A 26,713-nucleotide genomic window follows, 5' to 3' on the forward strand; every position below is an offset into this window, starting at 1 on the left:
GGATAGAGGAATTTGCTTGATGACGATAGTTCAGGAGTCCCTAAAAGAGATTCTGGAGGCCATGATTCTACTCACAATGCGTGCAGAACTAAGTGTCACTGTCTATTTATAGTCAGTCTGCTTAGGTTTGAAACCCAGCCAAATAAATGTAGGAGGTGTGAATCTTTGGCAAGTTTCTTTATTCAACCCAACTCAAATTTCTTACCCAACCTCATGAGATTGTTATAAGGATATAACAGATCACATAGTAAGTGCTCAAAAAATGTTAGCTTAACACATGCTATATTTTCACGTCAAAATTTGGGTGAGGGGTTCATAGCTTTGGCCAGCTGCTCAAAGAGTTCTGTGACTCAGAAATTCAACCACTGTGGTAAGTGAAGTTGTGAAAGGCAGGAGAAATTATTCAAAAAGAGTGTGCAGAAGCAGATGAGAAAAATAAGTACAGAATCTTGGAGAACTATCTGAGCTTGATTAGCAAGAGACAGAGAAGGAACCAGATAAGAAAACTGAGAAGTAATGCAGAGGTAACGTGGAAACCAGGAAATGGCAGGGTCACAGAAGTCAGAAGAGGAAATATTTTCAAGAAAAAAAATGTCACATACTTCAGCCATGTGGAAGAAGCTGAACGATAAGAAAGATCGACTGGATCTGACTATAGTGAGTTTTTCCTTTTTTGTTTATTGAGATATAATTGGTATATAACATTATATTACTTGCAGGGGCACAAATAATGACTTGATATCTATAGATATTGCAAAATGATCACCACGGTAAGTCTAGTTAACATGTTGACCTTTAAGGGAACCATTTCACCAGAGAGGTGGGGAAACAAGGCATAGGAATACGGAGATAGAAAGGGATGGTTAGGAAGCTGGGCAATTAATTCAGAGAACTTTTCGAGAAATTTAGAAATGATTTGAAAACAAAATAAAACAATAAGGCTATAGCTGTACGTGGTGTTAGGGGAAAGAGAGTATTTCCCATGGTAAGGAGCACCTGAGCTTGTTTTCAAGATAATGGGAAGAGGCCAGAGAAAAACACGTTGTTGGAAATGAAAAAAAGACAAAGTGACTCTTTCAAAATGAGGTTTTAAAAGAAGTAAAAGAGGAAAGGCAATAGGGTATGCAGTCTTAGAAATACCAAAGACCTTACATTTTATGGAAACTAGAAAGAAGAAAAGAAGAGTGAGGGCCAGAGACATTTTGAGCTGAAGAGGAGGAAATTTGAGGTCTCCGGTATTATTACCGAGGTCATGATCCAAAAAAAGAAGATAATTGACTGACATTGCCAACACAAGCATGGTAAGGCTAAGAGACTTGAATTATCAAGAACTTGATATTACCACATATATGATGTGCTGGATGTAGATTTTCTGAAGAATTGAAAGAGAGAGAGTACTGCAATCTCATATACCTGACAACAGATACTATCACAGACTCAAGGTTTTATTTTGTTTTTAATAAGTGATTATATTGATGTCAAAAGCTACAAGCAATAAACTACAATATATACAACCATGGAATGAAAGACCTGTTTACTAAGTACACAGGTTCGTCTATTAAGCCTTTGGTTCTACTTCTGATTCTGCTCCATGACCCTGAATAAGAATTTGCCTTTGCCTTGCTGAATATCAGTGTCCAACTATAAAGTCTGATCCAGGTTGCACATGGTAAAATTAAATATCTTTATTTCAGTTCCAGAGATGATACCATTTTTGGTTTAATGGGACTTGACAAGTTGTTTTTTTTTTCCATTCCAAAACAAAATATGTTATTTTCATCAGTAGATGAGAATAAATAAATAAGAAAACCCAAGGTCAACTGTCAGCTCCCTGCACCATGAGAGTTCAAATTTTGTAAAGTCCCCTCATCACCCTTAATTTCCAACAGATAAAACAAGAAAAGGCCATTTGTCTGACTACATAGGCTTCCTCAATCAGAGACAGCTAAAGCCCTTCCAGCTTCAGGTAGGTCATTCTAAACAAAATGTAGTGTTTCATTTTAGTAATAAAATTCTGAACTATTTATCTTTATGATATTTTCCAGAGAACCTGACCTCACATCAAGGAAAAGCAGTGCTTTGTTTCAGAAGGACACAAGTATAGTAATTAAATATGAAGTTTCTGGAATGAGATCACCCGAGTTTGAATTCTGGCCCCATTGCCTACTAATTACAGCTTAACCCATTCCAAGCCTCCTTTTCTCCACCAGCAAGACAGCACTGTTAAAAATTTCAATGAGCGTGTGCATCAAATATGCTTAGGATAACATCTGGCACATAGTCAGCAATAAATGTTATTCTTTTTTATTTTTAATAGAAATGCACTATATTTGGGGGAAATATTTTTTCCCCTCAATGAATATTTCTTCTGTTCAGATAATATTCTGTTGGGTACATTATATTTGCAGCCTGAATATAAATTAGCTTTAATTGAGGCAATTAATCTTGAGATTAGTGTGGTCCCACAAAAAGCCATTGAATAGAGGGTGGCATTTAGAATATCTTCTGAAGTAAACCTGATAAACCTTCCACTTCACTTTTCTTCCTTCTTTCTCCCACCCATTTGTCTCCACTCCAGTAGGAAACAATGGTCCAGATATTGTTAGCAGAGAGTCCAAATAAATAGAAGGAGGCCTATCAGTTGGGGTGACTGGGTGGCTCATTGGTTAAGCATCTGCCTTTGGTTCAGGTCATGATCCACTGGTCCTGGGATTGAGCCCTGCATCAAGCCCCACATTAGGAATCCTTGCTCAGCGAGGAGCCTGCTTCTCCCTCTGTCCCTCCCTCTGCTCATGCTTTCTCTTTCTCTCTCAAATAAATAAGATCTAAAATTTTTAAAAAAAAATTCTCTTTTTTTTTTTAAGATTTATTTATTTATTTATTTGACAGAGAGAGATCACAAGTAGATAGAGAGGCAGGCAGAGAGAGAGAGAGGGAAGCAGGCTCCCTGCTGAGCAGAGAGCCCGATGCGGGACTCGATCCCAGGACCCTGAGATCATGACCTGAGCGGAAGGCAGCGGCTCAACCCACTGAGCCACCCTTTAAAAAAAAAAAAAAGGAGAGACCTATTAAAAACTGGGTAAGCCAAAAAAAAAAAAAAAAAAAAGAACTGGGTATGCCAGTTTGAACAGCTAAGAATTTATGTTGTGAACAATGGAGTGCCAATCTGGAGTTAAACAGGGAAACAGAAAGATGAAATATGCATGTTAGAAGATGATTTAAGGATAACTATAAAACATGGATTGGCGAAATTTTTCTGGAAATGGTTACATAGTATTTTAGCTTTTGCCAGCCTTTGTTACAATTGCTGAATTTTGCTGCTATAGGACAAAGGCAGCCATAGGTGAGATGTAAATTAATGGGTATGACTGTTGTTCTAATAAAACTTTATTTACAAAAACAAGCAGCAGTAGTAAGCAGAATTTGACCTTGTTATAGAAGATGAATTGTACAGTGTAACATGGAACCAGAATCAGATATTCCAATGAGGTAGTTAGCATAATTGACCAAGAAAGACCTGAGGAGATTTGAAGAAAGCCATTAGCAGAGAGACAAAAAGGAGGCAATAAGGTTTTAATATATGTAGGAGATAGAAACCACAGGTCCTAAGAACCAGTTGGATATAGGTAGAAGTGATAATGAAGATCCAAAGTTTAGATCTGATTTGGATGATAGCATACAGGTGGTACTCCCCACTCGATAATGGGAAACATGGGCACTGAACTATTACTGAAGGTAACACAGTACCTGGGAAAGCTCTGCTCTCTGGTCAGAAGTCACAGGCCTGACCAAAATTCTCTTCCCAGTGCAGAACCAGCAACATAATTTCCATGACCCGCTATAAAATAAATGAACATGTGGGAACCCTTATTCAAAATGACTAAGGTTTTCAAGACAATAAGAGTAGAACTTTAAGCCAAGCATGGAAGCCTTTCTAAGCACTGAGACTTGTGCCCACAAAGATTCAAGGACCATGAATATGACCTTGCCCTTATCTCCAGCCTGGCATCCTTCAGAGGTGGGTTAGCTACTGTAATTCTAGAAGCATGCTATATTTACAAAATGGAGAATCTAGTCATGTTTCTTTTGACTAGTGGATTTCAAGGATGTTTTTCCACAGTGCAGGGTTTTCCTGTGCCAGTAATTAAGGAAATTTTTTATTGGGGTCATAGCTTTTTAACATGTCTCCAAAGCCCACTTTTGTTAGTTTCCTAATCTGTCACATAGTGTTAATAGCTGTACTTCAATGGTGACTTCAAGTTAAAGGAGCTTTTTAAATTTTTTCTTCCCTCACCTCTCATTCAAGATATGGCAGAATGGCAGTATGCATTCTCCATGACTGATTGAGAGTGCCTTTGGAAAATGAGTTTCTTGCTTTGTATCAAGTTGACAAGACATTTGGGGAGCCACACTGAAAAGGAAGGTAAGCTCCAAAGTCCTAGACAGCAACCCCCACCCCCCGCCAGCTATTTCCTCGAGGGACCTATTATTGATGTCTTAGAAGGTTAAACCCACTAGGAAGCATGGGAGAATGCTCTTTGGCCAATGAAGAAAACTTTCTTTGACTAGAAGTCCAAAAATACATGCTGTCTGTCCAACTTAGCCACCATTGTTTTGTACCCTTATCAACTTTTTTGACATTGCTTAGTACATCTTCCTTATGGTGACACATGAGGCATGGGTCTTCAAGATCTAAAAGTCACGTTTTGTATTATCTTTGTTCTTGTTCCATAAAGTTTCAGAGGACCTACCATGTCAGGATATTAGATAATTTATGATTCATAACAAAGAACAAGAAAAAAGAAAAATGTCATCATAGCTGATTTTGATGTTTATATACACACACACTCCATTTACAATCAATTACTCCCCTATTTACCACGAAATATTTCTTTCCATTTGGAAAAAGGAAAGCTGGCTACCCAAACGCAAGAATTCCTACAGAGCACTTACCTATTTAGGGTTGCCAGATTAAATAAGAGACACTAAGTATTTACAGAGACTTGGGCATAGTTATACATTAAAATGTGTTATTTATTTGAAATTCTAATTTAATTGGATGTCCTGGTTTTTTTATTGGTAAATCTGGCAACTCTACACTTAAGCTGTGTGGGAAATCTAACCATATGACTTCTAAAGTCCCATCAAGCCCTGAGATTCTCAATCTAGGCATGATTTTACGGTTTCCAGTAAACCTACCTAAGACCAAAGAGTAGAAGTTAAGAGAGGGAAGATAGCGATTCAATAGAAGAAGAATCTGTTAATCAAGCAAAACAGTAACCGCAAATGTAATCCATCTAATCGTAACCCTAACCCTAACCTAACTTAATGGTCTATAAAGTGGGATGTGCTCACGAAAGGAGACATTCAAGGCAGTCCACTTAAGTGGAGGAGGTAAAAAGGAGAACATTCCATTTTTAAATTAGAAAGAAGTTGACAGAAGAATTGAGCCTGGTTCTCAGTCTCTATCAGGAGGTGAAGGTGTCATGAAGGATCTGTGAGTTTCACAACACAGGTGGTCAACAAAGAAAAGCATATATTGGTTTTCTGCACTATTAAAAGGGAGGGATAAAAATGTTTCTAATTTTTGTGCTTTGTTTTGCCACAAAGGACATGACATCCTTAAAAATGTATAAGCATCTGTTTTGCATAAGCATGATTTTTGAAACTTAAATTTTCCAGTATAATTTCTGCAGAGTTTTAATTATTTTCAAAAATACAAAACTGTGATTCTCCAGTTACTGTGCAACAATAGTTCAAGGACATCAAGGATGGCAGGGATTTAGTGGATAAACTTCAACAAAAACCTTTGCTTAATTACTGGATGAAATTTAGTACCATAATTTAATAATCACCGTTAATAATACATTTCTTCTTTTGGATCTATATACCAACGTGGCATGTATTTTTCAGTTATGACAACCATTACAACCAAATATCAGAATTGCTTTACCATAAAATGTTGTATAATAAAATAGCTCCATACTTTTCACGTAAGAAAATATTCTTTTTTTTTTTCCTTTTAAAGATCTTATTTATTTATATAATAGACAGAGGTCACAAGCGGGCAGAGAGGCAGGCAGAGAGAGAGGGGGAAGCAGGCTCGGTGCCGAGCACAGAACCTGACATGGGGCTCAATCCCAGGACCCTGAGATCATGACCTGAGCCGAAGGCAGAGGCTTTAACCCACTGAGCTACCCAGGTGCCCCGAAAATATTCTTATACATCTTCTTTGTGGAAACAAAACAGTTTTGATATTTTGCTTTATATGTTGAAACATTTCAGGGAAATTAAAGTATGTTGAATCATTCATAAATAAAATGAAATATAAATTATTATATATTTGATGTTTACCTTATCTACTTATTTTTTTAATTTTGAGAATATTTTCTTATATTAGAGTACAATGGAAAAATTCATATAATTTTTAAATAAATAATACTTAGAAATCAGAGAAGTGTTTAAAATTTTCAATTTGAGAGCTATGTAGTAAAATATATGTTCAGTGATCTGCACAATTACCTATCAGAGATATTTAGGAGACATTTCAAAATGAGTTGGGGATTTACTCTAAACTCTAAGTTTTACTCATTTTTTTCTACTCTGAGTTTATTATTTTTGACAATTCTAGAGTATCCCAGGTAAAACTGCTCTTTATTTTGGAGGGGTGGGCAGTCTCCTGTTTTGGCAAAAAAAAAAAAAAAAAAAAAGGGAAGAAGAGTTTAATGTGGAGACCCAAGCCAGAACGATTCTTAAACTGCCTTTGCCTCAAAATTTAGAGGAACAAGGGTAAGTCTTCGTTTTTGCATATAATACATAGTTCAGCAGTGCTATATAAAAGCTAATTTAATCATTTCTATTTCAGATTAAACCTATTTCCTCTTCTTATAACCATCCAAAAAAATTACTTACAACTCTGAATCTGAAGATGATCATTAGATTCTTTTCTTTAAAAAATGGTTGTGTCATTTTTAATTTGGTAAAGGAGAGTGCAATCCATTTTTTCTATTTTTTGTTAATTTGCTTACTTTAAAAAAACTCACATATTTGTAAAGTGATTGAATTTTTAAAAGAAGATTGTATTTAGAATAAAGAGCTAACCAACAAATTCAGAAAATATTAGAGCAAAGAATGGATAACTTAGTGTTCTTTAAAATTGCTATGAATTCTTGGAGAGCTGAAAAGAAATATTAGATGAGTAGAAACCATATGAAGTTAGATAAAGTTTAGTAACATGAACAAATGCCACTTTTTTTTTTTTTTTTTTTTTTGGTAAGCTCTAAGCACAATGTGGGGCCTGAACTCATGACCCAGAAATCAGATTCTACCAACTGAGCCATCCAGGCACTCCCAGATGTAAATTTTTATTAGTTGCAATTCTGTTTCAATAATTTAAAGTTAGAAGTCATCCTTAGCTTAAGGGAGATAGAGATTAACAACTTTATGACAGATCAAAATTACTTTTAATATTTTGACTAGGCCATATTTTATAGGCAAACTGAGTATAATTAAGGAAAATATTTTAAAAGCCTAAATTTATGGTCGGATGCCATTCTTCTATGTAAAAGATATGCAGTAGAAATGATATTGCAGGTAAAAGCAACACATAGGCTGATTTTTTTTTTTCAACCTGGCTAAAGTAATTGAATTTTCTAAAATAATGCTTTGGTGGTTTATCAAGAAAAGTCCCTAGAAAGTGAAGAAAGGAAAAAACACTTAAATCACTCACTGAGTTCCTCTACACTCAGGACAGATTACTCAAGTAAAATGGAAGGTAGGCCTGAGTGCTCAGATCTTGTGGGGGACATTGTGGCTTCTTAGGGTTTAATTTGACTATACAACTTTATAATATATGCTATATTTGAAATATGAGTATAGTGATAAAATGTCACCAGGTTTGTGGTTACCAAAACCACCCTGAAAAATAAGAAAAAGAAAAGGAGAGAATGAATAAAAAAAGTAAAGGCCTGAATGTTTAAGATTTTAACATAGTAAACTTCCTATTTTTGTGGGGGTTTTTTGTTGTTGTTTTGGGGGGGGTGTTTGTTTGTTTGTTTGAGATCATAAACCCATTTTCCAGGATCATCTAAGTTCTTTCCTTCAGATTATTTCTATTCAATTTTAAAGGAATATGTGGAAATCTCACACCTTAATTTAAGTTCTAGTTCCCAGCACGTCTTCCCTATTCTTAAAAATTTATCTTTGAAGGTTCAGCTCATTTGTTGCCTCTTTTGTGAAAATATCCATGATGAATTCAGAATATTTTATGCAATGTTATTTCACTGATTATCATCAACATTTGTTCTTCTCTGTTGGAAGATGAGCTCTACAAAGCAAGACACACATTTTATTCATCCCTCTATGCCCAATGCTCAGAGCAGACCAGCTTAACATTGATAAAAGTCTGACAAACTTAAGGATAGAAAGAAGGGAGGGAAGGAGGAAAGGAAAAAAGGAAGAAAAATTAAATACATGAATAAATGATTGAAGAAATACTTTTTGAAGAAGGTATTGGATATTTCACTAGTTATTAGAGTTACAGGAAGAGTATAGCATATTTCTTCTGTAATATCCCCTGTTAGGTAGGCATTAGACTCAGTCCTGAGCAATGAATAGCTTGAAAACCCAAGAGTTTGAAGTTAGAGCCAAGTGTAGTAGGTAGCAATAAAAAGTTAGTGCTAAATCAAAGGCAGGCAGATCATTAAAATAAGCTGTCAATTAAAAGAGCCTAAGTAAAAAGTCAGAATTCAAATCAAAAGCAAAGGACTAGAAACTAGATGAAAGAAGAAGAGAAGCAGAACCAAGAGAAATCCCAAAGGCAAAGAGAGTAATTACTATAATTCTTTGTGTGTTAGTAATGACCTTAGCATTCCATAGAGACTAAGAGTCAGATCCTGCATAGGCTGCCTGAACTCAGCAGAACTTTGTTGTTTACCAGATCCCTTACTTTTAGCATGATACTTTCCTCATTTGTAAACCAGATATGATAATGATACTTATCTCACAGGATTGGGACAAGAACAAAATAATATGTGACTATAAAGCATCTAGCATAGTTCCTAACATAATCAATAATAAATGTTAGCTATTGTTATTAGGAGGTCCTAATTGAAGTTGGACATATAAGCTAAGGTAAGAGATATCAAACGAAAAAAAAAAAAGTGGGGGATAGATCCTGGATAGAGTGACAGTATTTATCAATTTACTTAGATCAATCCTGATTTATGTACGTAGTCTTGGTATCTTATTTGGTTAGTTCTTTCACTATCTTAAACTATCATAGAAATTTTAAAAAATGAAATGTGATGGAGTGCCTGGGTGGCTCAGTGGGTTAAAGCCTCTGCCTTCGGCTCAGGTCATGATCCCAGGGTCCTGGGATCGAACACGCATCGGGGTCTCTCTTCCGCAGGGAGCCTGCTTCCTCCTCTCTCTCTGCCTGTCTCTCTGCTACTTGTGATCTCTCTGTCAAATCAATTAATGAATTAAATCTTTTAAAAAAAATGAAATGTGTTAGAGTATCTTTAGGATATCAAGATAGGGAATAATTTCCTGAAACACAAAATAAAATATACAAATTGTAAATCAGTCAAATTTAAATTTGACTATGTCAAATTTAAAGTTTCTGAACAAAAGACAAAATGAAAAATGGTAATCAAGAAAATGCAGATAAAATACAATGAATGACTTGGTTTCTATAATAACACAGAGATGACTGCAGAGCACACCTCCCATACAGACCAAGAGAAACAAATTGCAATGGATTTAAATTAAACAGAGTCTGTTCTTTGAATATATTGCCAAACTAGAAACTATAGCAAAAAGATAACTAGAAAATACCTGTTTAGAAACTAAACAATGTATTTCTAAATGACCCATTGATCAAATAATTAAATAAAATGTAGTGATATCCATTATTTAAATTAAATCATTAATTAAAACATGACATATCAAAACATTGGGAAGTAGCTAAAGCCATGCTTAGAGGAAAATTTATAGCATTGACAAATATATTAGAAAAGCAGAAAGGCTGAAAAGTAATGAATAATTTTCACTGATCTAAATATCAACTTGATACATTTGAAAAGAAAGAATAAATTAAGACTAAAAAAAGTAGAAAAAAGGAAACATAAAGACAGAAAGAAATGAAAGAAAAGATGTTTTTTAGAACAAATTAACAAACCCAAATGTTGCTTCTTTGAAAGTACTTATAAAGGTTATAAATCCAAGTTTACTGACAACTTTTTGAAAAGTCAGAGATACCTAATACCAAAATAAAAAAGAGGTCATCACTATTACATTTATATTTAAAGGTCAAAGTAATTTACTATATTAATATAATAAAGGGAAAACATGCTGTGGTCTTTTCAACAGATACAGAAAAGGCATCCATTAAATTCAACATCTATTCAAAATTACTTTTACTAAACTAGGAATAAAAGGAATTTCACTAATCTGAAATTTTAAAAAACACAGCAGATATATATTTCATGGAGAACTATTAAAAGCTTTCCTCTGTGGATCTCAGATGAGACAAGGATGTTATATCATTTTCCCAAAACAGAGTAGAAAAATCCAAATCCCATTTATGTTAAAAATGCATCCAAATCATATGCATCTGAACTGTTTTCTCCCCAGCGGTCTAAAGGAGACTGAGGAGAGCAGGATAAAAAAGGCAGAAAACGGTTAGATCTCTCAGTCTTTTTTTCTTTCTTCTTGTTTTTCATATATGTGTGTATATAGAGAGAAAGGCACATAAAAGACAGAAAATGTAAGTAGTAGCAGAAGCCGGTGTTAAAATGTAGATGTTGCTGGTGTAAAGGAAAGGAGGAGAACATGGCAGAAAGCCCGACTGCTCGGTGATTTACGGAGACATGGGAGAAAGGCAGGCAAGAGCTTGGGAAATGAAACACTTGGGAGACTGAAGGAATAGGTTTTTGAATGCCTTATGTTTTATGTTTTGCTTCTATTTCATTTTTTTATCATGGTGTAGTAAGTGCTCTTAAATCCTGACACAATTAGATTGTTTACTTTTCACTGAGTCAGAAAGAGTCATCATCTCTTTTGACTAGGAGGGGGAAAAACGATGAAAACAAAGAAGTGAAATGGCCTAAGATGATCCTAATTCCTTCCAAAGCTCCCCCCACAAATAAAACCTGCCTCTATTATCACCCTAACAAAAAGACAGTGAGCCACACCCTGAATTTAATAGAAATATGTGAATACAAGTGACAATAAGCTAAGGCAGTGGAAAAAGCCTAATACTAAAAGACAATTTCTAAATTGATGTTTTCATTATCCATGACCCATATTACAAGAATCATTAATGAACCTGTTCATTCCAACTAAATTTAACACTTAGATTTCAAGTAAGATGAATATTACTTTCCATCACTTAGATTTCAAGTAAGATGAATATTACTTTCCATTGTAGATCTTACAGGTTAACACAAACAAGTAATTTTCCTCTACTGAACCTTTGTTAAAAAAAATCATCCACACAAGCATACTCCACAATGCACTTTCCACATGTATGTTTGTGACTATGTTAAATTCCTATTTATGTTAAAGTGGTTGGGTATCGTTAAAAAGTAACATCAGATTTGCTACACAAAATAACCAGTTATACTGTATTTTGCATCTGATCATGTTAACATGTTATAGGCATAGCAAGAAATTTTTGGTAAAATCTGGGGGTTGATAGCATAGACTATGAAATTCTGGATTCAATCACAAATGGGCCATTAAAAGTTAACTTTATTAAAAAAAAAATAAATAAATAAAACTACCAATCTGTTGGCTGAGTTTTGCCAGTGCATCTAGAGCTGAACCTCACCAGTTCACTATACTCAAGACTGTAAACTGCCTGTTATTAAATTGTTTTTCCTGTGCTAAGCACACAAAGATACATTGAAATCAGGCAGGTAACAGCGTTAGCTCCCGATTCATTCTCCAGACTTTATGGAGCCAAATTTCGTGTTGCCAATCAATACGGAGCCACACGGTTGTTTTTAAATGTCTTGCCACAGGAGTTGGCTCACAGCCATCATAGCAGGGTGGTGGAAAGTAAAGGAAGCTGATATTATGGAGGAAGGGAGCAAATGCTTTTTGTTTCCCTGGAGTCTGTTTATTTGTATATTTTGCTATACAATCAGTATTTTAAAAGAGAGCTATAAATTTAGATCCCTCAACTCTTGGAACATGGTTTTAATCTAGAGAGGACAATTCTCTTGCTTAAAATCTTGAATCACCCCATGTGTCCATCTTAAGCTTAACCGGTCAGAGACCCAAATAGTAATTTAGTAAAGGTAAACATTTGGTTTACTAGTTTTAACTTTTATTGTATTCTATAATTTTGAAATTCTATGTGACCTTGCACCTTTGCAGTGTTCTCTAGCAGAGAAGGATCCAGATTTTAGATATCCAAGGGAAAAAAGATAATTAAAAATAAGATAAACAGCAAAAGGAATTTAAGTATGTAGTTTCTGAACTTTTTAGTTCACCAGTTCTTTTAGAGCTCACTTTCTTGCCATATATATGCATTTTATGTACTCAAAAGAATACAGAGCTCACTTTCTTGCCATATGCATGCATTTTATGTACTCAAAAGAATACAGTATTACTGCTATTTTATAGTGATTTTTCAGCAAATAAATCAAAGGTTATTTAAATTTGTTTAGTGATAGAAGAAAATATTTATCAAAAAGGTCTTTATGAGTAGTGATAGGAAGTTGAACATCTATGTATGATTATTGCATTTGGAGATAATTTTCTAAAGCAGAAAGCCAGATTTTTGAGAATTCCTTTCCCCATAAATAATCTGCCATAAATAATAAAAGATTTCCTTCTTTTTCTGCTATGTAAAATGGAAATCCCTTGGTAATTCAATCAAAATATGCCTTGATATTTCTCATAATACATTTTTTATCCTTTTTTTTATGACAGGCCTCTGAAAGGTTGAGCAGGTGTATCTCGGAGTCAAATAACATGGAACTTTGTCTTCTCTGGTTACTTTTTCGCATTTTGGACATATAAGCACTTATTATTTTTTTTTCTCTAGGGACCATTATATCCTCCAAATATGTGCAATAAATGTCATAACTATCCACAGGAGGTACATTATTTGTTCAGATGAAGGGAGGTTGGAGTATGATTATATATCTGGGAGAATCAGGAAGCGTTTCTTTCAAACTGGGTTGCAAAATGTCTTAAAAACATGTTCATAAAAAAATAAATAAAATGGGGAAAAAAAAAACATGTTCATATGTTATAGATCTCTGATTACCCTTGGAGCTAGGAACGGGGAGGAGTCAAGATGGTGGAGAAGTAGCAGGCTGAGACGACATCAGGTAACAGGAGTTCAGCTAGAGAGTTATCAAACCATTTCAAACACCTACAAATCCAACAGGAGATCGAAGAGAAGAAGAGCAGCCATTCTAGAAACAGAAAATCGACCACTTTCTGAAAGGATGAATGAGGCAGAAGAGAGAATTAGTGATATAGAAGACCAAATGACAAAGAATAAAGAAGCTGAGCAAAAGAGAGACAAACAACTACTGGACCACGAGGGGAGAATTCAAGAGATAAGTGATACTATAAGATGAAACAACATTAGAATAATTGGGATTCCAGAAGAAGAAGAGAGAGGGGAGCAGAAGGTATATTGGAGAGAATTATTGTAGAGAATTTACCCTTGGAGGTAGGATATTGCTCAGCAAATTTACACTTAAAATGTATGTTGTTTAATGAATTAATGTTTCTCATTTCATTTACTGATATACAAATAGCAACACTATTAGGTTCTGCCTTCAAGTCACAACAGGGACAGGCTGTGTGGTACAATATTTTATTTCTCCATTTGGGTTTATACATACTTTTGCAGACACTGATGGGATTCAAGAAGTTTGGGAAGTCATAGGATGAATATGGGCACTTTCTGGAGTAGCAGTTTTATTGAGGGAGGAGAGAAAGAGTCAATGTAAAGTAAGTTGTTAAGTCATTAAAAAATATTATTGAAGAAAACATGCAATAGATTAATATACTAAATTTGCACAGATTTTTTAAGATAAGAAAATTTTGGATACTTAACAGAAATGTAATATTTCAGCAAGATGTGTTCAGCTACAGCATCCCATATCATCCAGGATTGATTTCTTTTAGAACTCCTCTATATTTTGCTTTTAGGACTATATTGGTGAGGAAGCATGATAAGTATAATAAAGCAAGAGTAACACTGAACTTCTGGTTTTCCCCCTGCTGGTGATGTGAACCTGGTCAAAGCTTGCCATATATATATATATATATATATATATATATATATATATATATATAATGACCAAAATACTATTACCAAATCAATATTACAAAGATTTGATTAAAGGAATTAAATATGGCTGACTCAGTAGAGCATGTGACTCTTAATCTTGGGAATATAAATTTGAGTCCCACATTTGGTGTAGAGATTACTTAAAAATAAAATCTTAAAAAAATCAAATATGTAATGTAATCAAAGCTCTTTATGAATTAGACAAGAAACATATTGTTTTCATTTATTTATTCTTTTATTTAGCAGAGATTTGTTGAAGATTTCCATGTGACAAAACTCCACTAGATATTGTTCTTCTCTTCAAGGCTAAGAGAAAAGAGACAACTCAGTCACTTCAACACAGTGCATGGAGGCCAATAATAGATGTTTCCTCTGAGTTTAGTGACATTTGAGGGAAAACCTGATGGTAAAGGAGTGAGTCACAGAAGACAACTCAGGAAATGGATTTCTGGGCAGAGGAGACATACACAGACCCAGAATTAGGATCACATTTCATTTGTTAGAAGGACACCACATTTCTGAATAAGCATTTTGAGGAATCAACTCAGATGTATGATTTTCTCCAGCAGTGTTTCATGTGGAATTGAAAGGTAGTTCAATTTTTTGAGATTTAAGGCTCTACCAGGTGATTACAAAGAAGGGAATTTGAATGCATAAGCAAGGAAGTGATTTTATGGAGGAATCAGGAATTCCAAAGGAGACATGGTAGAAATTACTGATAGAAAAAAAAAAAAAAAACGTGTTAAGGTCAGCACACGGGTGGGTCTGCATGAAGATGGAGAATTGTCCAAGTGATACACTAAAGCATACTGAGAAAAGCATATGTCACATAAAAACACATAAAAGTCAAGGGGAAAAGCAGGTTATAGAGCAAGATATAGAGTATCATCCCAATTTTGTAAAACTAAATACTTGGAAAAATGCACAACAAAACGTTAATAGTGGTTATTGCAGGATGATAGAATTATGAGCCCGTTTTATTTTATTTTCTTTGTCTTCTATATTTTCCAAATTTTCTTCATTGAATATATATTGCTTTTGCAATTGAGAGAAAATTAAAAACAGATGTGGTAGCCCAGAAATATGGGAGTAAAACCACACAGGTAATTAAGGACAATCATTCCCAGACCTGAAGAAATGGAGAGTAACATCGGGCACCACAGAAGTATCGCAAGCTGATTCTGAGATGGACAGGCATGCTACATTTACTGTACTTCCTTCACATCTCTGCCCTGCACCCATCCTCCTCCTTCCTCACCCAGAAACACACATCGAAACTCCCATACACAGTGAGAAACTCACAGGCTAGCACACACACGTACTTCTGCACTTCCTTCTTCTTAAGATGACAGGAAGTCCTCAGTACAATTTACATATGCAACTACACCCAATGCGGCTCTGCACATTTCTGCATGACTATGAAAAGGCTTGACTGTTTCCTTTGGCATCACACAGTAGGCTTTGGCACAGAGAAAACTAATTTAAGTCAAGATGATTCCCTGTTGAATTATTCAGTTTCCCTCTTCTGCCACCATCTGCCCACTCTCATCTTCACTTACAATAAAAAAAAAATTACCAGAGATAAATGTATTCCAAGTCCAGTCCTGAAGTTGCAATGTGACAAAAGGACAACAGATGACTCTCAAATTATAGTGATGTTATCAATGCCACTATCCAGCAACTGGAAAGTTCTCTCCAAGAGACCATCCTCCAGAAATCCATAGACGTTTCCCTTTATACTCCTCTGACAATCCCTATTACCTTTAATTCCAATTCCATCTCCACTGCAAAACAGCACATGAGACTAGCTATTTAAAATTGTTTATTTTAAATTCAGTTCAAAGAACTAAGAATAGGTACAAACTAGGTATAGATTAGTCAATCTTTTTATGAAACTTTTTATTCAATGTCTTTTCCACCCCTTAATCCTAGCTCTTGGATTTTCATTGCTTCTTGACTAGTCAATTCCACTAATGCAAGAGCTAAGACTTCTTTAATCTCATGTTGGTCCTTGGAAAGGCAAAATTGTTTTGTTGAAGCTGTAGATCTCAATTTCTGTTTCAGTTTGGGCAGGATTTATCTTACACTCAACTGGAGGAGATCTCCTAGATTTGCTGCACAAAGTATTTTCTAACACAACTTCGATTTGCTTTCTTAAACTCTTCAGCTTTAATTTTGTGGTGATTTGCATTAACTATTCTGAAAAATGCAATACATATGAGTTTAAAAAGTTCTTGAGACCCTCAGAGAAATCTAGATACTGTGCACAAGGAGTCCTATTAGTTAAGGAGGCATAAGTATAGGCAGGAGTGATCCTGATCCTGACTCAGATAGACCTGTCTTTAAATTCCTCTAGTGCCATTTTTTAGCTACATGGCCTTTTAAAAAGTACTTACCTAATTTTAACACTAATTTCCTTAACTAAAAATAAGGTTATGATCATCTAAGACAGTTGTTTTGATGTTTTGGAGCTAATGTTCACACCATTTCCAGTATAGTGACTGGCAGTAACATGCAGTAGTTGACTTCTTTCCCTCCACATCTAGCATTTGAGAATATCTTTTCATCTGTCAGAGGTCAGCTGTAATATTTGCATATCTTTACCCTAAGGTTAACTTCAAGAACAGAACTTTTTTTTTTTTTAAGACCGGGAACTTTTGAGAGAGAAACATTATCCTGCCTAAGAATTCATATGAGAATTGTCAAAGGATGGTTCAACATTCCAACATTCTAATTACACCAAAATTTCTTGGGAATAATCTAGGGCAACTTGAGTAAAGATACACTTCAAACACCCAGTTGGTACTAAAATCAACCTGATTTTCATGGATAAGAAAGAAACTCCTCAAGGTCATTTACAAACCAGGCCTAGACAAGATTCCTGAGATCGCTCTCCCAGTCAGGAACGGAATCTGAATCTGAATCTAAATCTGATCCAGAAGAAGAAGAAGGAGGAGGAGGAGGAGGAGGAGGAGGAGGAGGAAAAGGGAAGAAGGAGGAGGGGGGAGGAAGGAAGGAAGGAAGGAAGGAATGAAGGAAAAATGCAAGGAAGGGGAAAAAGAAGGAAGGAAAGATGGAGGGAAGGAAGGAAGGGGAGGGAGGAAAGGAAAAGAAGAGAGTAGTTGAATTTTTGGAGGAGAGACCAAAAAAAAAAAAAAATCTGTTAATATTCACCTTCTGACACCCTGTAATTCTGCATTACACATGCAATGAAACATTAAACTGTAGAGACGTAAATCCCTCTAACAAAATGAATTTTCCTACTCAGTTTAGACTTCAACAGTTCTTCAAAGTTATGAAGTAAAATTTTCTAATTGAGCTAAAGAGTTTAGAATCTGTTTCGATCGTATTTTTTTTAGCGTAAACTCTCTCTCTCTTCTCCATGACCATTTTTTCCTCCAGGTTTTCTTTTCCCTAAATTAAGAAAGTAAAACCTCTGCCAGAGAAAACACTCTCAGAAATAGCCCAAGAGAAAAACTTAAATGAATAAGAAATCAAGGGGGATATAATAAGAAATAAAGAATATGATGATCTTGCCTTTGGATATGGTACTATTTTTGACTTGCTGGTTTAGAGGACTCCTCAGTTTATTTCAGGACTTAGTTTTTGTATTTGGGCATACTGAATTTTCCAGTTTAAGTGATGAGGAGTATCATGTGCTTCCTTATTCCTACTGAGATCACAGTAAAGAGAGGAGAAACACAAAGACTGTTAAAAGAAGCTAAAATCCATTCTGGTAACACCCAGAAGTTGCAAAGGACCGAGGTGTATGAAAGCAAAACCACCAATGCAGAAAACACAATCAAGAAATCCACTTTCCTCCTATTAAATATTTAGCTTTCCTTATTAAATCTGAATTCCAAAAGGCAACAGCAGATTGTAGAAAGGGCTAAGGTATATTTCTCTGAGTGTTTTTCTGCTACATATAATGCTAGTAATTCCAGGCAGAATAGTCTGGAAGTTCTTTGGAGTCAGCTGGGTTTTTGAACACTGAAAGCTCAGGGCCAACAGAAAGAATTCTAAAGCATGACCCCAGATCTCCAAATCAGTCTTGAGACTACATTGTCCTCATGAATCCTTCAGATTGCAGATTGGTGGACAGGGTTACCTATGTTCCCAACATTCTACATTAAATAGGTATTTACTGGTCCACAAGTAGCCCTGGGAATTGGCCTCCTGGTAATGGGAGACAGAGAGCATCTTTGATAGGATAGTAATTTTACCTAAAGCTTTTATATCTTATAATATTGATAATTACCCTGTTTACCATTATATTCTTAGCATCTAGAATAGTGCCTATCTTGTACTAATAGTTCTTAAATGAATGAATGAATGAATGAATGAATGAAGTGCTTCCATTGTGATAGACTCTTAGCTTAACTACTTTTTGTACATCACTGCATTTAATTTATAAGTTAATAATTATTCTATAAAGCATTAGGTATTACTGTCCCTATTTTACAAACAAGATGAACTTCAGAAAGATTAAGCAATTTACCCAAGCTAGAAACAGAATCGTCTGATTCTAAAACTCCTATAGCAATGGACCATCTCATCTTCAGTCTTAAAATCAAGAACAATTGATGAACCATTTGATACTGGCCTTAATGGCAACAAAATAATTACCTTAAATTATTCTAAAATGTCCTTTCCAGAAAGTCAAATTTTCCTTTTTTTTTTTTTTTTAAGAAAGTGAGAGAGAGAGAGCCCATGTGGTGGGGGAGGGGAAGAGGAGGAAAAGAGAGAATCTCAAGCAGGCCTGGTGTGGAGCCCACAGAAGAGCTTGATGTCAGGACCCTGAGATCATGACCTGGGCTGAAATCAAGAGTCTGACACTTAACTGACTGAGCCAGCCAGGCACCCCCAATTTTTCTGTTGATTTATGCATTCAGGCAACAAATATTTATTAAGAATGTACTGCTATATGCCAAAGACATTGCCAGGTTCTGGGATGGTATAGACTAAGAAGCCTTGATTCCCTGTCCTTGGAGATCTGAAGAGACCACACATAAGTTGAAAGTCATGACACAGAGGGCAGAGCACTTTCAAGAGATGCATAGGGTATTGTGGGCACACAGAAGAAGGAGATCTATGTCCTCCTTCTTTAAAAATGTCCAAAAATAGGGGCGCCTGGGTGGCTCAGTGGGTTAAAGCCTCTGCCTTCCGCTCAGGTCATGATCCCAGAATCCTGCGATCGAGCCAGCATCGCCCTCTCTGCTCAGCAGGGAGCCTCCTTTCCCCCACCTCTCTCTGTCTGCCTCTCTGCCTACTTGTGAGCTCTGTCTGTAAAATAAATAAAATCTTTTTAAAAAAATAAAAATGTCCAAGAAGAAAATGATGTCAATTAAGACAGCACAAGGCTGAAAGTGGATACTCACATAGAGATTCAACTGAGATTATCACATGATAATTACCCTCACTGTCTCAGGCTCATTTGTCATTTCCAATTTTGGTAGATTGTCACTCATCCTTCTTCCAGATTAAAAACTCTATATTTTTGTTTATTTACTTGTTTTTAAAGAGGGAGAAAGAAAGAGAGCGAGAGGAGGGAAGGGGCAGACAGGGAGGGAGAGAGAGACTCTCAACCTGGCTCCACGCCTGCCTTGGAGATTCCGTCTCAGGAGCGTGAGATCTCAGGAGCGTGAGATCATGACCTGAGCCAAAATCAAGAGTCAAGAGTCCGTTGCTTAACCAACTGAACCAACCAGTTGCCCCTGTATTGTTTTCTTTTACATATGGGTTAAAAACTCTGTGTTAAAATTCTCTGGTATCAGATATTTCATTTTCAAATCTTTTGATAATTTTTACCATTCTCTCTATATTCATCACATTCATTTTAAATTATGGAGCCAAAAATTAAGATCATTCCCTTAAAAAACATTGGAACAATGATACATATCACATAAAAGAGGAACTCTCCTATTATTCTACTCCTGCTTATATATACCAGGGATATGTGGATAGATTTCTATTAGTGCAAGCAATTCTTGAGTAACATATCATATTCTTGATAGCCTATCAAGTCCCTTAAACAGACCAAATGCAATTTTTCTATTTTCTCTTTTTCTTTGTAATCACAGTCCTCCAATTTCACCGCAGTTTTTGGATTTTCCCCGTCTTTAGAAGTGTCCACGTGTTGTGGGTTTTAGGTTCACTTCCAAGGAAATTAAAAGTAGTTTAAGAGAAGAAACTAGCCAAAGCAAACACACACAAATAAGCCGTAGATTCTAATTAAACAAGTCACTAATTCCAGTGTAATTTCTTCTTATTTACAGTAAACATAAACAACCAAAAATTTTTGTCTGTTTATACTAAAATATCCGCCCTACCTTCTGGACCCTGCATTGTGAGTTTCCTGTTGAAAGTCACAAAACAAGGATGCTTTATGGGAGTTCACATTTTTAAAAAAGATTGTGAAACTCTTTTGAAAAAGAATTAAATTATAATCATTCCAACTATCAGCACAACAATTAACTAGAAATACAGAAGCACGTCCCCATTCAATCCTTCCCTTAAGTAAGAGTTATCTCTGATTTCTAATTGTAGTTCACTGAAACTCACAAAAAAAGAAGATGAAGATGAAGAAAAAGAAGAAAATTAAAGAAGAAGAAAGAAAGAGAGGTTGGGAGGGAACAACAGAAACAAAACTAGGATAAAAGCACTAGGTATTTTTTAATGCTTCTGTCACATTCTGTGCTGCTCATACAAATACGCATGTATTTGATGTAACAAAGTTACAGCCAATAGATGATAGATGACAATAGCTAAACTTTCTATATCCCAGATATTCCCCCAAAGACTTTTCATATAGCAAATTATTTCATCTCCATAACACAATTCCTCAATAGTTGAGGAATTGGAGGTACAGAGAAGCTAACTTCCCTAAGCATGCACTGCAAATAAATAACAGAATCAGGCTCAAGAGCAGCACTGTCTACTAGAAATATATTATGAGCCACATATGTAAATTTAAACTCTCTAGCAGTCACATTCAGAATTGGATTAAATTAATTCTTATGCATTTTATTTTACCCAGTACGTTCAAAATATTATTTCAACATGCAGTTAATTAAAAAAATGAGATATTGACATTCTTTTTTCAAAATCCAGTATGCAATTATATTTGTAGCACTTCTCATTTTGGAGTAGTGAGTCACACTTCAAGCTCTTAATAGGCAAGCATGGCAAGTAGCTACCATTTTGCATAAGGCAGGTCTTAGGTCTGGGCCTTTTTTTTTTTTTTAAATACGTGGTATTAGTCAACCTCGGGCTTTAAAATGATGAACATTTCATATTGGATAAGTATATTCAACTTACATCAATATACATCAGTTCTAAATAATCATGCAAGTATTTTATTTCTATTTTGACTTGAAAGGTACATGATAGGCACAAACTGAGAATTAAATGTTGCCTCTTTTTGAAGAGAATGGGAACTTATTTCATGCAGATGAGCTCAGCCACTCTCATTTCTTCACAGGCCTCAATTTCACCCTGCAACTTCAGGGCCCCCTTCCATTTCTGTCTGCTTGGGTGTGCAGCTCCTCCTGCCCAGACTCTTCTTCCCACCAACCCCTATTTCTCTGAGTTCCTAACACAGATCTTGAGCTTCCATTGGTTCTTGCTGGTTCCCTAATATCTGTGAATGCTCTTCTGTACTAATAGTCTCCTACTAACAGTCTCCTACAAAAAAGCAGTTAGATGCTTTTTTTGGCAAAAGGAAGGTAACATCTTTGGAGCCTGAGTCTCAGCACTGAGAATGTCCCAGAACACAGAAAGAGTGCATGAGGACAAGACCTGTCCCAGGGATGGGGGTAGAGGCAAGCACTAGGCAACCTCTTCTCTAGAGGCAAGCACTAGGCAACCTCACTAGGCACTTTCTTTTGATACTTTATCTCCCTTTTTTTGAGGTTTCTGAACACTCTCCAGAGTCACTGTTGAGTGTCTCACTGGGTGTTTCTTCTTTCCCTCTCCCATATATCTATAAAGGGGAAACTAGGTTAAAGGAGCATTTGAAGCAGTCCTAGAAGATTAAAATATGAGGTCATGAGAGTGCAGCCTCGGGGGAGTTGAAAGGAAAGAGGAACACCCACCCCTTCCATGCCTCTCTGACAAGAGTTTCTAGTGAGGGAGGTTATGGGTAGATGGCGTGCAAATCAGTCTCAGTTCTCTCTAAGACAAGCTGGGAAACACCCTCTTCTCTCCAATCTTATGATGTCCTACATTTCCTGGGAGCAATTTTTACCCAGCCAAGAACATGGGGCCACCAAGGACAACCTCAACAATTAGGGTATCCTAATCCCATTTTACCTCAAAGTACTGCCTTGGAGGCTACATCTTTTCAGACTCCATCTCAAGCTTTTACCTGCATCTTTCTTTATTTTTGATGAGGGTGACAAACAGGAAGACTACAACTACAGTGGCCATTGATGGTGGATGCCTACAAAATGTTTGGATACACTTCCCTCCTCCAGTCACCTCCTGCCACTGTAAACAACCCAACTTATCTGCAGAATACTCAGTCTTTTCCATGAAAATCCATAATCTTTTTTTATTCCTAATTTCTTAAGAGTAAGATAGAATGTTAAGTAGAAAGAAAGTAAGAGTCAGAGTAAATGTCAAATCCTGGTCCTAACTTGATCTTTTAAGAGCCAAATGAGTTGGGCAGATTACCTGAGTTCCCCACATCTCAGTTTCTTCATATATAAAATGGGCAAAATTATGGTGGTCGAGCCTCATGGTATTATTGTAAGATTCCAACGAGGTTATATATATGAAGGTGCTTAGCGAAGTGTCAGGTGCTAGTTGTGAAAGTTGTGGAGTTCAAATCAGTTAATTTGTATCATAAAAAGTACTGTGGAGGATGTATTGATTTTTCCATAACTTATAACTTCTAGGCTGATCTAAAATATCCCAAGTAAAAAATTGTATTTTTATACCACTTATTTTTCCTTTGATGTAGAGCTACCTCTGAGAGACCAAGGTGAAGGCTCAGCAGATGGCTACTACTTTGACACACAAAAAATAAATAAATAAAACTCTAAATGACTTTTCCATTATCTTGTTTAATCTTCATAAAATGAAGCAAATCTAAAGGCATATGGTATGGTTACGGATTAATAGTAAAACAGAGTAAAGCACACATTCCAGGCCATCAGGAATTCTTCCCAATTGTCCATCCTCCTATTCATCACGAAGCATCTGAGAGTTGCCTGAAAGCCAGAAAACTGGGTTGCCCAAATACTTTTTCTTATATTGTTTTCTTCTATGTCCCTGGTACTCAAACTTTAGGATGCGTGGAATTACTATACATAGTTTTGTTTTTTTTTTAAATAAGCAAATCCAAGTGATCCAAATTTTACAGGGCTTCTCAGACTGATGGGGCAATGGGACTAAATATAAAGTTTTGGATACTTTTAATTTAATTATGTAATTCAAAAAATGCAGCACTAAATTTTTCCAGACAATATTTTAAGAGCTCTATAAATATTAACTAATTTAATCTTCAGAGAAAACCAGCGAGGTAGGTACTGGTTTCATCTGCCATTTTACAGATGAAGAAGTGGGCTCAGCTAGAGGAATAGCTGAGTTCCAAATCCCTGTTATTAGTTTTACATTGAGTTTATTAGTGACAATGCATAGTCCTGACTAGAAAGTGAAGGCATGGAAATGAAGATATACCCACTTAATAACTTGAGAATATTTTTGGAATATATTGTAGTATTGTTTAAACCTAGTTGAATGTCCCCTTAAAGAATATATTAAACAGAAAAATTTTTAAAGATTATTTTCGTCTGGTAGTATAAACCAACTAGTCTATTAAAAATCATTGCTCCTTCTCTACCTTCTTTTCTGCAATTCCTTCTTTCTTTCCTTTTCTTTTTTCTGTCTCATTAAGCTTTAGGTATACATTTGATTAAAATATATGCAAAGGGAAGAAAAGAGGCAACATGGTGGCGAATGTACTGTAAGAAACAGATCTCCACAGACCTCTTACAGACAGACATTTCCATTTATTACCAGACAGATTAGTTGCGGTGATTATACTCTCCTGATAGCTTCATATTCATTTGCTCATGCAACAATATTTGAATACCTACCATGTAACAGGGACGGTTCCAGATGCTGAGCATGAGGGAATAAATTAAACATGCAAAATCTATGCCTTGATGGAATATAGTATCCCAGCAGGAAGAGGTAGATAATAAAAAAAGGAAATAGTAAAGTAAAATGTAAATGGTCCTAATGGGCAATGAAGTAAAATAAACAGAGAAGCAAGATAATGAGAATCTGTGTAGGAGAGGGAGGAAGAGTCTGGCAAATTTAGATCAGGTAGTCAAAGAAGTCTTCTTTGAATCAGAGCATGAGCAGAGGGAGGAAGCAAGCCATGCAGATATCTAGGGAATAGCACTGCAGACAGAAAGAAGAGCAAGTATATGGGTTCTCAGGAAGCAGCATGCATGAGCAGGGAGGGCAGAAGAACTTGGGTGCAATGAATGGTGGAAGCCTTTAGATGGCTTGGTAAGGATCTGATCTTAACCTAACTGGGCTGGGCAATCATAAGACTTTGAACAGTGGAATGAAATTGTTCTCACTGTTTTAATAGGATTATTCTTTTTTTTATTTTATTTTTTCAGTGTCCCAAGATTCATTGTTTATGCACCATACCCAGGGTTCCATGCAATACGTGCCCTCCTTAATACCCACCACCAGGCTTACCCTGAAAACAGATTTACATGGGGCAAAAATAGAAATAGAAGAGCAGTTCATGGACTATGACAAATCATCTACTCAAGAGATGATGGGGCTTTGACTTTGAGCAAAGTATTAATGCGGAGATGAGGAGAAGTCCGACTCTAAAATTATTTTGAAGGTAGAGTCAACAGATTTGTCAAAGGATTACATATGGGAAGTGAGAGAAAGGAAAACTTGGCTTTGAGCAAATATGTGAATGGAAGTTCCTTTTTTTTTTTTTTTTTTTTAAGTAGGCTCCATGCCCAGCTTGAACATACAACTCAGGGCTTGAACATAAAACCCTGAGACTAAGACCTCAGCTGAGATCAAGAGTCAGACACTCAATGGACTGAACCACCCAGGTGCCCCAGACCTACATTTTTTTTTTTTTTAATGAGCGAAAAGTAGAGGAGGAGTAGGTTTGTTGGGGTTCAGGATATCTGATTAGGGAAAGATACCTATGAAACACCCAAGTGAGTATGGGGCTGGTATTCAGAGGGTAGGTGTAAAATTGGAATTTAATTTGTGAGTCATCAGCATAAAGATGACATTTAAACTCATGAGCCAGGATGAGATCACCCAAGGAGTGAATATAGATAAAAAAGAGAAGTGGCCCAAAATTGAATCCTGGGTAACGCCAACATTTGAAAAAAACAAAAAAGAAGAAGAAGAAGAAGAAAGGAAAGAAGGAAGGAAGAAGGAAAGGAAAATGCAGAGAAAAGTAAAGTAAAGAAAGTAAAAAGTAAAGAAAGAAAAAGAAAATGGGAAGAAACCAGATAAAGAAAAAGACTGAAAGGGAGTGGCCAGAAGCAGAAAGAAAATAAGAAATGTTGGTGACCTTCAAGGTACATGAAAGAAGCATTTCAAGACATCCAACTGGGAGTAATGGAATGGAGTAAAAGAAACTTCAGAGAAGCCCATCCCTACCTTTCAGAGCAACATGGGGACTTTGGACTGTATCTTTCATCTGTTTGAATAAACACCCAGATACTGTTAGTGAAACTTCTTGTAGCAATATGTGGTAGAATAGAGAGTCGGAGGGGAGGGGAGCCACTTACACAACAATCTCAGAACAACTTCCTCAGACTCAGATTTCTCACAGAATTCGTCTCAAAAATCAACATGAGCTTCACTAGAAATAGGGAAGCCATTTAATAATGCAAAAGAAACAAGAAACTAAGACCTCAAGTGACTGCATTTTCTCACATTATAGAAACAATGAAGAAAAACTGTCAGTTAAAATGGCATCTCTCTGCCATTCACAAAGTCCAGTGTTTCTTCTACGTTTGGAACTATTCTCATAGTCCCTATAGTCTACCTGCTATTACTGTTATTTGTATTAAATTTGAAGTGGAAGGCAAGGATGGGAGGTCTTACTCAGGTAATCTAGCACAGCATAGGTATTTAAGACTTTTTCGTGAATGCATAAATGAAGGTCAGATTTTGCAGACATTGAGCAAAAACTGGGGAAGGGAGGTATATAATGCACTCTTTAAGAAAACCAGAAAAGAAGATGAAAGGTCTATATAACCTAATCCTGAAAGCACACAATGGTAGAATCTATCTAGGAATCAGTTTGCATAATCTCACCATAACTAGGAATATCTTATTTTATTTCAGTACTAAGCAATTACCATATTTAATTAAAATATTTTC

The 26,713-nt window shown here is 35.9% G+C and overlaps 1 protein-coding gene across 1 annotated transcript in view; it reads left to right on the plus strand.

Annotated features, from left to right (window-relative positions):
- Positions 1-586: 586 nt before the first annotated feature.
- Positions 587-26,713, plus strand: part of ATP6V1G3 (ATPase H+ transporting V1 subunit G3) — a 56,001-nt gene continuing 29,874 nt past the window's right edge. Inside the window, exons 1-3 of the mRNA XM_045983041.1 lie at positions 587-657; positions 1,890-1,966; positions 4,307-4,423. The gene's annotated coding sequence lies outside the window, so the exon portion shown is untranslated. The remainder of the gene's footprint in view (positions 658-1,889; positions 1,967-4,306; positions 4,424-26,713) is intronic.

The sequence above is a fragment of the Meles meles genome, chromosome 17 (assembly GCF_922984935.1).
Source record: "Meles meles chromosome 17, mMelMel3.1 paternal haplotype, whole genome shotgun sequence".
Lineage (NCBI taxonomy): Eukaryota > Metazoa > Chordata > Mammalia > Carnivora > Mustelidae > Meles > Meles meles.